This window comes from Sinocyclocheilus grahami, unplaced genomic scaffold (genome assembly GCF_001515645.1).
Source record: "Sinocyclocheilus grahami isolate Dianchi unplaced genomic scaffold, SAMN03320097.WGS_v1.1 scaffold14.1, whole genome shotgun sequence".
Classification (NCBI taxonomy): Eukaryota; Metazoa; Chordata; class Actinopteri; order Cypriniformes; family Cyprinidae; genus Sinocyclocheilus; species Sinocyclocheilus grahami.
The window spans coordinates 954,699-964,552 of NW_015505193.1; the positions used below are offsets into that span (position 1 = coordinate 954,699).

The 9,854-nt window shown below is 40.7% G+C and overlaps 1 long non-coding RNA gene across 1 annotated transcript in view; it reads left to right on the forward strand.

Moving 5' to 3' along the window:
• Positions 1 to 8,522: 8,522 nt before the first annotated feature.
• LOC107601014 (uncharacterized) overlaps positions 8,523 to 9,854 on the forward strand; it is a 3,551-nt gene continuing 2,219 nt past the window's right edge. The window contains exon 1 of the long non-coding RNA XR_001610869.1: positions 8,523 to 8,592. This is a non-coding gene — a long non-coding RNA (uncharacterized lncRNA). The remainder of the gene's footprint in view (positions 8,593 to 9,854) is intronic.

The following is a 9,854-nucleotide window of genomic DNA, read 5'->3' on the forward strand; positions in this document are numbered from 1 at the left end:
TTTTTTTTTTTGTATTTCGTATTTATATTTTACTTCAGCTTTATTTCAATTAATGAAAATGATTTTAATACTTTTAGTTTTAGTTCACAATAACACCTGGTATTTGCCAAGGCACATCATATTTCATTCAAATTGTGATTCAGTTTATAAGTTTCATGTCCACGTTTTTGGTAGACACATCTACAGTTATAAGAATACACAAATACTTCCTTCAGATATCAGTCAGTGATTGTATAGCAGTTATTTACGGTTGACTAGATTCTTCTAGGCAGCAGGTCTGATTGTGGAGTGCTTTTACACCAGCTTAGCTCAGATTTCATGCACTGGAAATGTTTCTGACCTGAGGCACCCTGCGTACAGAGTCAGTGAAGCACGCTGTTTACTCTGCCAGTAGAAGGTCAAGTAAGAGGTGATTGCAACGCAGTAACTGTTTACAAAATTGAGAAAAGAGTTGCATTTACTAAGTGGAAGGAAATGGTGTATTTTCAAAGGTTGTGCTAAAGATCCAGCAGGGTTTAAGTAAACTAATGAACAAAGTGTTTACACAGCCCTGTTACATCAGACATAATAATGTTTTCCACCAAATAAAGACATTCATTCTTGTACTTCTCTGGATCTTGCCTCAGCTTAACCATGCATAGATAGATGGAAAGAGAGCATAAAACAAGACCATAAATCCTTTCGTACCTATTCTAAATCTTGTTTTATGTGTTCAGAGCTGCCCTGATGCCATTGATGACGTCTTTAACTCCAAATTTCATATTATTGGAAGCGTTGGAATCGGCATTGGAGTGTTCATGGTAAATTTGATTTAGTTTCACTGTGTGTTGATATTTTATGTTAAAGGAACACTCCACTATTTTTGAAAATAGGCTCATTTTCCAACTTCCCTAGAGTTAAACAGTTGAGTTTTACCGTTTTCGAATCCGTTCAGCCGATCTCCGGGTCTGGCGGAAGCACTTTTTATACTTTTATTTGGCAAGGATGCATTAAATTTATCAAAAATTACATCAAATACATTTATATTGTTCAATAAGATTTCTATTTCAAATAAATTATGTTCTTTTGAACTTTCTGGTAATAATAATAATAATAAATGTTTCTTGAGCAGCAAATCAGCATATTAGAATGATTTCTGAAGGATCATGTGACACTGAAGACTGGAGCAATGATGCTGAAAATTCAGCTTTGCATCACAGAAATAAATTACATATTAAAATATATTCAAACCGAAAAACAGTTCTTTTGATTTGATTTGTAATACAATTTCACAATATTACTGTTTTTATTGCATTTTTCGATCAAATAAATGCAACCTTGGTGAGCATTCTTTCAAAAATATAAAAAATCTTACCAAGCCCAAACTTTTAAACGTTGTGTATGTATGTCTTTTGGTAATGCTACAGGTGCAGAGATTACAAACTGCAGTTTTAAATAGAAAAAAAAGTATATATTATGTTCCTTGATCATAAGGCTTTTTGAAACCATTTGTTGTCACTTGAATGGCGTGTCACTGAAGGAATGTGTTCTCTGTGTGCGCAGATCTTCGGCATGATCTTTAGCATGATGCTGTGCTGTGCCATCCGGAAAACCCGGGAGATTGTGTGAGGGTCCGGTTGCCTGGGAAACTGCCAGTATATTTGTGTTGCATGATGTCTGTCCCAAAGCAACATGACGTCATCAGCTAAGAGCCAGTTAGATCACAGCATCAGGCACACAATCTCTTCACGTCTCTGATTGACTGGAATTCACTCTTTTTCTTAGTGCAGCTGTATCACTGGTCACCAGTAATGAGAGAAAAGGGTTGGTTTAGCATTCCAAGCCCATTTGAAAAGGCCTTTAAGTCTGACTTTTTATATATTTTTTTTATCGTTCATAATAGATTTGAAAGATTAACCATTTGTTCGCTTTATTGTACTGCATGATATGAATTGTTCTGAATTTTTCTAATGTTTTGTTTCTGATTTGTGAATAGGGTCAATTAATTTACCCACATCAGTGCATACGGCTCAAATAAAAGCCAAATAATTCATGAATTTTGTGGTGGAATGTTTTTTTGGAGTATCCAGGATGAAGTGTGTTTTAACAGCCTTCACTCAACAGGCTGATAAGAGTCGCTGTGAAGGGCTGATACCCAAAACTTCACCCCGTTTCCCATAATCACAGCGTCACTCCATTATGTGACAGTTCACAACCTCTCAGTTTCCTTAATCTTGTTTGTATCATTTTCTCTTTCCGTTCTTCCCCCCCTTCCCCCCTTCCTGTTTGCCTGGTCTCAATTAGGCCGAAATTTGGCAAAGCCACCCTAGTGCCGAGTTTGTACACTGGAAAAGTGGTTGTATAATTACGAACCACCTCTGCCTCTTCCCTTTGATGTCATGTGATCTCTGTGTTTCTCGAACACAACACTGAAACATTGTGAAATTTTTTTTATCTCTCATAATAAGTGACAGTGACTCACCAACAAACCCAAACAGATTTAGCAAAACAGAGATCAGAGAGTGCGAAATCATATTAAAGCACGCAGAGGCACACCCATCAAAACATTTCCTTTACTGTAATTTTATTAAAATCACTCAAAAAAAACTTTTTTATGCACTCATACATATGACCTAAACTCCTTCCACATATATGTAATCATAAACCAAGTGGCTGTTGTTGTGTACCGCGTTAACTAGTGTTGTTTTTAGTTATAGTTTTGATTTTAGTAATTTTGTTGACTTTTCCCTCCCATTTTTAATAGTTACTGTGTTTTTAAAATGTCTGTATAGTTTTTATTTTTTTGTTCAGTTTGTTATTTTAGTACATCAAGTTAAACTAAATCCAAATGAGAAATGTTATATATATATACACAGTGGGTACGGAAAGTATTCAGACCCCCTTAAATTTTTCACTCTGTTATATTGCAGCCATTTGCTAAAATCATTTAAGTTAATTTTTTTCCCTCATTAATGTACACACAGCACCCCATATTGACAGAAAAACACAATTGTTGACATTTTTGCAGATTTATTAAAAAAGAAAAACTGAAATATCACATGGTCCTAAGTATTCAGACCCTTTGCTCAGTATTTAGTAGAAGCACCCTTTTGATCGAATACAGCCATGAGTCTTTTTGGGAAAGAGGCAACAAGTTTTTCACACCTGGATTTGGGGAGCCTCTGCCATTCCTCCTTGCAGATCCTCCCCAGTTCTGTCAGGTTGGATGGTAAACGTTGATGGACAGCCATTTTTAGGTCTCTCCAGAGAAGTTCAATTGGGTATTTTATTTTAGCTAACGTTTATTTAATTTAAAAAACCAATACATTTTTTTATGGTTTTGGTTTTACAAAAAGTTGGGACACTGTACAAATTGTGAGTAAAAAAGGAATGGAATAATTTACAAATCTCATAAACTTATTTTTTATTCACAATTTGTACAGTGTCCCAACTTTTTTGGAATCGGGTTTGTAGTTAATAACCCTTCTATGGGCAGTGAAATACTAAAAAGTGCTGTCTTTCTATGGAAAAATTGCCACTTGGTTTGATATTTTGTTATGTATTATTGCTATTAAATATTACTAAACATCATTGACATGTATTATATGCATTTATGCAATAACAATCTTGTCTATCAATTTCTGTCAAAACCAATTACAGCAAAACTACAGAATTAATTATAATTTATTTGTCCATTATTGCACAATGACAGTATTGTTGCAATGTGACTTTTTTTTTTTTGCTTATTGGTAGTAGTCAGTATTTCCCCCTTCAAATATTTTTTCCTATTCACATACAATCTGATATAACGTGAGCTTTGTTGCCCCCTGGTGGTCTTTATGATGAATTATTTTGAACCTGAGATGACTAAACAAACAAACTTTTTAACTCAAACTTTACAATAGACCTGTACTGTGTGCTGAAGTCATCTTAAACCTGATGTATTTCAGATGCTCATCAATTCGAGATAGAGAAAGAATTGAGTTCCTGATGAGTCTTAACAGTGCATACTATCTGATGTCTGAAGCTCCATTACACTTTTAAAAGGTTTGATCACTTTAATGTAGCTGTAAGCTATACTAAAACAGAGAGAGAGGAAGTGTGTTATAGTCTGTAAACCTCTCTTCGTCTACTTCAGTACAATACTGAGCAGATGCTGGGGCTGTTTGACTTCTCCACTTTTGTTTGCATGCGATTTGGGACGGTCTGTGTGCATCAGGACAAATCCTCAGATGGTACAGGTGGGCTTTTATTTTCAAGTTATTTCTTAAGATTTTACTCAAGAAATGTCAGATGCTTAAAGGTGCTGTATGTAAATCTATGCTTTGTTTCAATTTGCAATTTTTTTATTGAGGCTTTAGTAAATAAAAATACATTACTATTCAATATATTTAGGAATCAAATATGATTACGATTATGCCATTTTATTTATTCATTTAATATGTAAATAACTGGTTAATGTTTTAACATAATTTAATTACATTTTTTTATATAAACAGAAAAATCAGAGCAAAGTGCAAACTCCAAAGGTAAATGCAACTCAGAAACATTTCTATTATGTCTATATTAATTGACTTGTTTTTTTATTAACAATTAACAAATTAAATAAAATGCAGAGAAGTGTATAAAAAAATTAATATATGGATGCATTTCATAGTAACTTTTGTATGTTGTTATTTGTTATTTATTTTTATATTTATCGAATAATATTTGTTTTATTAACCAATGTGTAGGAAATAAATTTTTAAATATATTTTTATCTGTTTTTATTAATTACTTATTTTTAATAATAGCAATTAATGTAAATACACAAAGGAAATATTTTATAATAAAAGTATTGGGATTTACAATTTAAGGTTTCTTCAATGCATTTCTCTGTACTGTATAATGCACTTCTGTTGGATGTTTATTGTCCTGCTTTAGAATAGTCACTAACGTCATGCGTGACTTTCACCACAGCAGCTCCGTGTGCAAACACACCAACTAGAGGATGCAACACTCCTGTCACACATGAAGCAGAAACTATCCATGCTGTTTCTCATGTGCGAATGAGAACCGGGATTCATAGCATCCCTTGAGACCCCGAACGACCTGCTTTTCTGCATTAACCGTAGGATTGACCGCTGCCTGACCACTGACCGCTGCATTACCTACGAGAGTCTCTCAGAAGGGACCCTGATCAGCTGAGATGGACGATTTCATACCGTCACTAATGGTTTTTGCGCTTTTCAAATGCTCCGATCAGTGGCTATATTAAGGCTTTGAATAAGGTCAGCAATGAATTGCTTTGTTCTCAGCACCATATTCCAGTGGCAAGAGGTAACCGCTTGTTTTTTATTGCATTTTCCTTTCTTGGACTGTTTTAACTGGCATAGTATTTATATGAAGTCAATGCAAAAGTAATTTTTGTGGAAATCCTCCTCTGGCTGACCTGATTTTGCGGCTGTGCTCCTTTTTGCAGAGCTGCATTTGCCTTTGACGAAGTGGGGAAAGCAAAGAACAGTGGGCTTAAATTTCTACATGTAGTGTGCATGAGTACAAGCTGAAATCTGGTGCAAATATGGCTGAAAACCCTGAAGACCCCCTTGTATTGTTGGAGATCCTGGAGGTGTTAGGTGCATGCCGTGGGAGCGTGACGTATGCAGACATTTGTGTCTATCTGAGTGGACGCTTCAGCCTGCAGCCGCTTCTAGAATTACGGAGTCTCTTGTACTCCACCGCCTGTAGAGACCCCTGCTTCCCTGCCACCCTCTTCCGAGAGCGACTTCACCCGCCCTGCAGCAACCGGCTCTCAGCGGCCGCTGATGTCGTCTCCCTATTCAACCTCCTCATGCACACCCGCATGGCTCCTACATACACGCAGAACCTTCAGTCTCTGATGCCCTGTCAGGTCTGTGGGAAGGGATTTGTGCGTTACGACTGGCCAGCCGCTCTACCCGTCACAAGAGGAGGGGCCGTCTCTGAGCACTGTAAATATGAGAACCTCCCTTGTGAAGCGTTCAGTCATAACACAGAGGCTTCACACGCTCGGACCACCTCCGCATTGGTCGCTGAGCCTCACTCACATATACACAACCGGGACAGCATGCAGAACGCGCATGTCACACATGAAGCAGAAACTATCCATGCTGTTTCTCATGTGCGAATGAGAACCGGGATTCATAGCATCCCTTGAGACCCCGAACGACCTGCTTTTCTGCATTAACCGTAGGATTGACCGCTGCCTGACCACTGACCGCTGCATTACCTACGAGAGTCTCTCAGAAGGGACCCTGATCAGCTGAGATGGACGATTTCATACCGTCACTAATGGTTTTTGCGCTTTTCAAATGCTCCGATCAGTGGCTATATTAAGGCTTTGAATAAGGTCAGCAATGAATTGCTTTGTTCTCAGCACCATATTCCAGTGGCAAGAGGTAACCGCTTGTTTTTTATTGCATTTTCCTTTCTTGGACTGTTTTAACTGGCATAGTATTTATATGAAGTCAATGCAAAAGTAATTTTTGTGGAAATCCTCCTCTGGCTGACCTGATTTTGCGGCTGTGCTCCTTTTTGCAGAGCTGCATTTGCCTTTGACGAAGTGGGGAAAGCAAAGAACAGTGGGCTTAAATTTCTACATGTAGTGTGCATGAGTACAAGCTGAAATCTGGTGCAAATATGGCTGAAAACCCTGAAGACCCCCTTGTATTGTTGGAGATCCTGGAGGTGTTAGGTGCATGCCGTGGGAGCGTGACGTATGCAGACATTTGTGTCTATCTGAGTGGACGCTTCAGCCTGCAGCCGCTTCTAGAATTACGGAGTCTCTTGTACTCCACCGCCTGTAGAGACCCCTGCTTCCCTGCCACCCTCTTCCGAGAGCGACTTCACCCGCCCTGCAGCAACCGGCTCTCAGCGGCCGCTGATGTCGTCTCCCTATTCAACCTCCTCATGCACACCCGCATGGCTCCTACATACACGCAGAACCTTCAGTCTCTGATGCCCTGTCAGGTCTGTGGGAAGGGATTTGTGCGTTACGACTGGCCAGCCGCTCTACCCGTCACAAGAGGAGGGGCCGTCTCTGAGCACTGTAAATATGAGAACCTCCCTTGTGAAGCGTTCAGTCATAACACAGAGGCTTCACACGCTCGGACCACCTCCGCATTGGTCGCTGAGCCTCACTCACATATACACAACCGGGACAGCATGCAGAACGCGCATTCTGGGGACATTTCCATTGAGGAAGTCAATCAGGAGGCTGGCAAGACACCGGCTACCAATCAGGGAACCCGCGTTGCTCGTTCCTGCTCACAGAAGAGGAGTGCCTTTAAAGAAGGGATCCACAATGTTCCACTCATATCCATGGAAGGCGGCAGCCAGTCAGATCAAAGCCCAGATGGACCAAGATCGGATGGAGAGGACTTGCTTTACGTTCCCCAAAAGAACCCCTATCCAGACCCTGCAGCATATGCAACCGACCACCACAACCTGGCATCACATGCGCATGACCATTTGTATGCTTACACGACTCATTTGAATGAACCGGATGCACACGTGGCCGACACGCAATCGTACGATGATGCCGCAAACCCCTATGACCCTCAGACTCAGTGGCGTCAGGCAAAGCATGAGAGTTTGGACGAACTCCAGACATCCACCTACTTCGGCCCTTCGGTCTCCAACCAAAAGCACCAAAGTCCTGCTCTTCAAATCAAAAGCCACAGCTTGGACATCGACAGCAGGTCAGCGGACGAAAGACCTGAGCCTGAAACGACCGGGTTGCAGAAACCCAGATCAGAGCGGTCTGTTTTACAGAAGTCGGGATTACGAAAACCAGGATCTGTTAAACTTAGCATCGACAGATCAAGCTTCGACATTCCCGGTTTTGATCCTTGCATCGTCAATACGGTGCGGGATACTTTCAAACGGCTGAGCGGCATGAGTTTGGACGCATGGTACGATTGGTCACCGAGCACTGAGGGCATGGTTACCGTAGGCACCCAAACAGAGCCTGCAGATCGGCGCGCTTTACGAAGCCTCATGCTTGCTGATAAACTCTCCATTGACAACCCTGACATCGGCGAGGATGACATCAGCGCCATCTTCCGTTTCCTAGACGATATTAGCATGTGTGGCTCCATGGCAGTTCTGCCAGTGGAAGTAGGCGGGGCTCAGGAAGAGGGCGGGGCTGGGCTGCCAGAGAGGCGTGAACGTTTGGGAAAGTTACGGAGGTTGTTTCACTCCTTGGAGGCACCGGAAGAGGGCGTGAGATGGGGCGTTGGGCGCCTGCTCCAACGGGTCACGGAACTGGAGCAACAGCTAGAGCCAATTGCAGAGCTACATGAGCAGCTGGCCCTCGTTCTCTCCACGCTGAACCGTCTGGAACAGCGGGAGCAGGTCGCATGCCTGCATCAAATGCACATACAGCCACAGCTCACAGCACGGCCTAGTGTGCAGCAACTACAGGGGTCCCCGCGGACCAATCCAGGGATGGAGGGCGTCAACGAGGCAGCAGTGAAACGCAGACATCTGTTTGTACGCAGGACCTCCAGGAGCCACACGGAGAGCAGCGGGTCAGAAGCCCCCAGAGAGTGGAGCATCAGCTTCAGCAAGGAGCCACACATACAGCCTGCTAAGGTAACAGGATAAGAAATAGCTGCATATTTAAACATATTTTAAATGTGATATTAGTGATATTCTTTCACATAAAATGTCCCTGTGACTTTAAATCACTGAAATATGTGTCTTGAGAAATCATACTTGTCTTTGTGACAGAACTAGACTCTGATTGAATTCAGACTAGTATGTTAGAATACTACTCTTATTTCTGCCACATAAAGATACAGTATGTAATATATGACAAAAACAGTAAGAGTAGTATGTCATTCTGAATTTAGCCCCTGTAAACAACAAAATAAGAGTCAATTGCCAATAAGAAGGTTTGTATCCAATCGGAAACTAACCAATCAGAAATGCTCTCTGCTTGTCAATCATTTTGTGCATTTAGGCAGGTTCTGAAGAAACGTGGTTAAAGTTAGCAAAATGGCTGAATTCGCTTATAGCACATTTAAATATTAAGCTCCTTATCTTGTAAGAATCCTACACTTTTGCTGGTCACAGAGATTATTATCTGCAATAATCGGAAAGCTAATGAAAAAAAATAGTTTGGGTTTTTGTAGAGGGAACCAGGATAATGCAAACTTTAAAGGGGTCATATGATGTTGCTAAAAATAACATTATTTTGTGTATTTGGTGTAATGAAATGTGTTTATGCGGTTTAAGATTCAAAAAACATTATTTTCCACATACTGTACATTATTGTTTTTCCTCTATGCCCCGCCTTTCTGAAACGCGTACATTTTTACAAAGTTCATCGGTCTGAAAAGCGAGGTGTGCTCTGATTGGCCAGCTATCCAGTGCGTTGTGATTGGCCGAATACCTCAAGCATGTGATGGAAATGTTACGCCCCTTACCATATTGTGATGCCCTGTCCGGCCGGAGCTACGAGACAAAAACATTCAAACCCATTATAAACTAGGCATTTGTTGCATCCATTGGGGACATAATTATGGATTATAATGACTTATACCAGTGATCCTCAAATCTGGCTCACGAGATCCACTTTCCTGCAGAGTTTAGCTCCAACCCTAATCAAATAAACCAAGCTGTGATTTTCTAATGATCCTGAAGACATCGATAAGCAAACTCAGGTGTGTTTGATTAGGGTTAGAGCTAAACTCTGCAGGAAAGTAGATCTCGCGAGCCAGATTTGAGGATCACTGACTAATACTGTCTTTTTACGCATTGCGTTGCATTGCGCCGCGCAATCAAAACCAATAAAACCATGTCTGCATTTGTGATCGGAGAAATGACAAACAACAAGTGCTACTCTACACTGC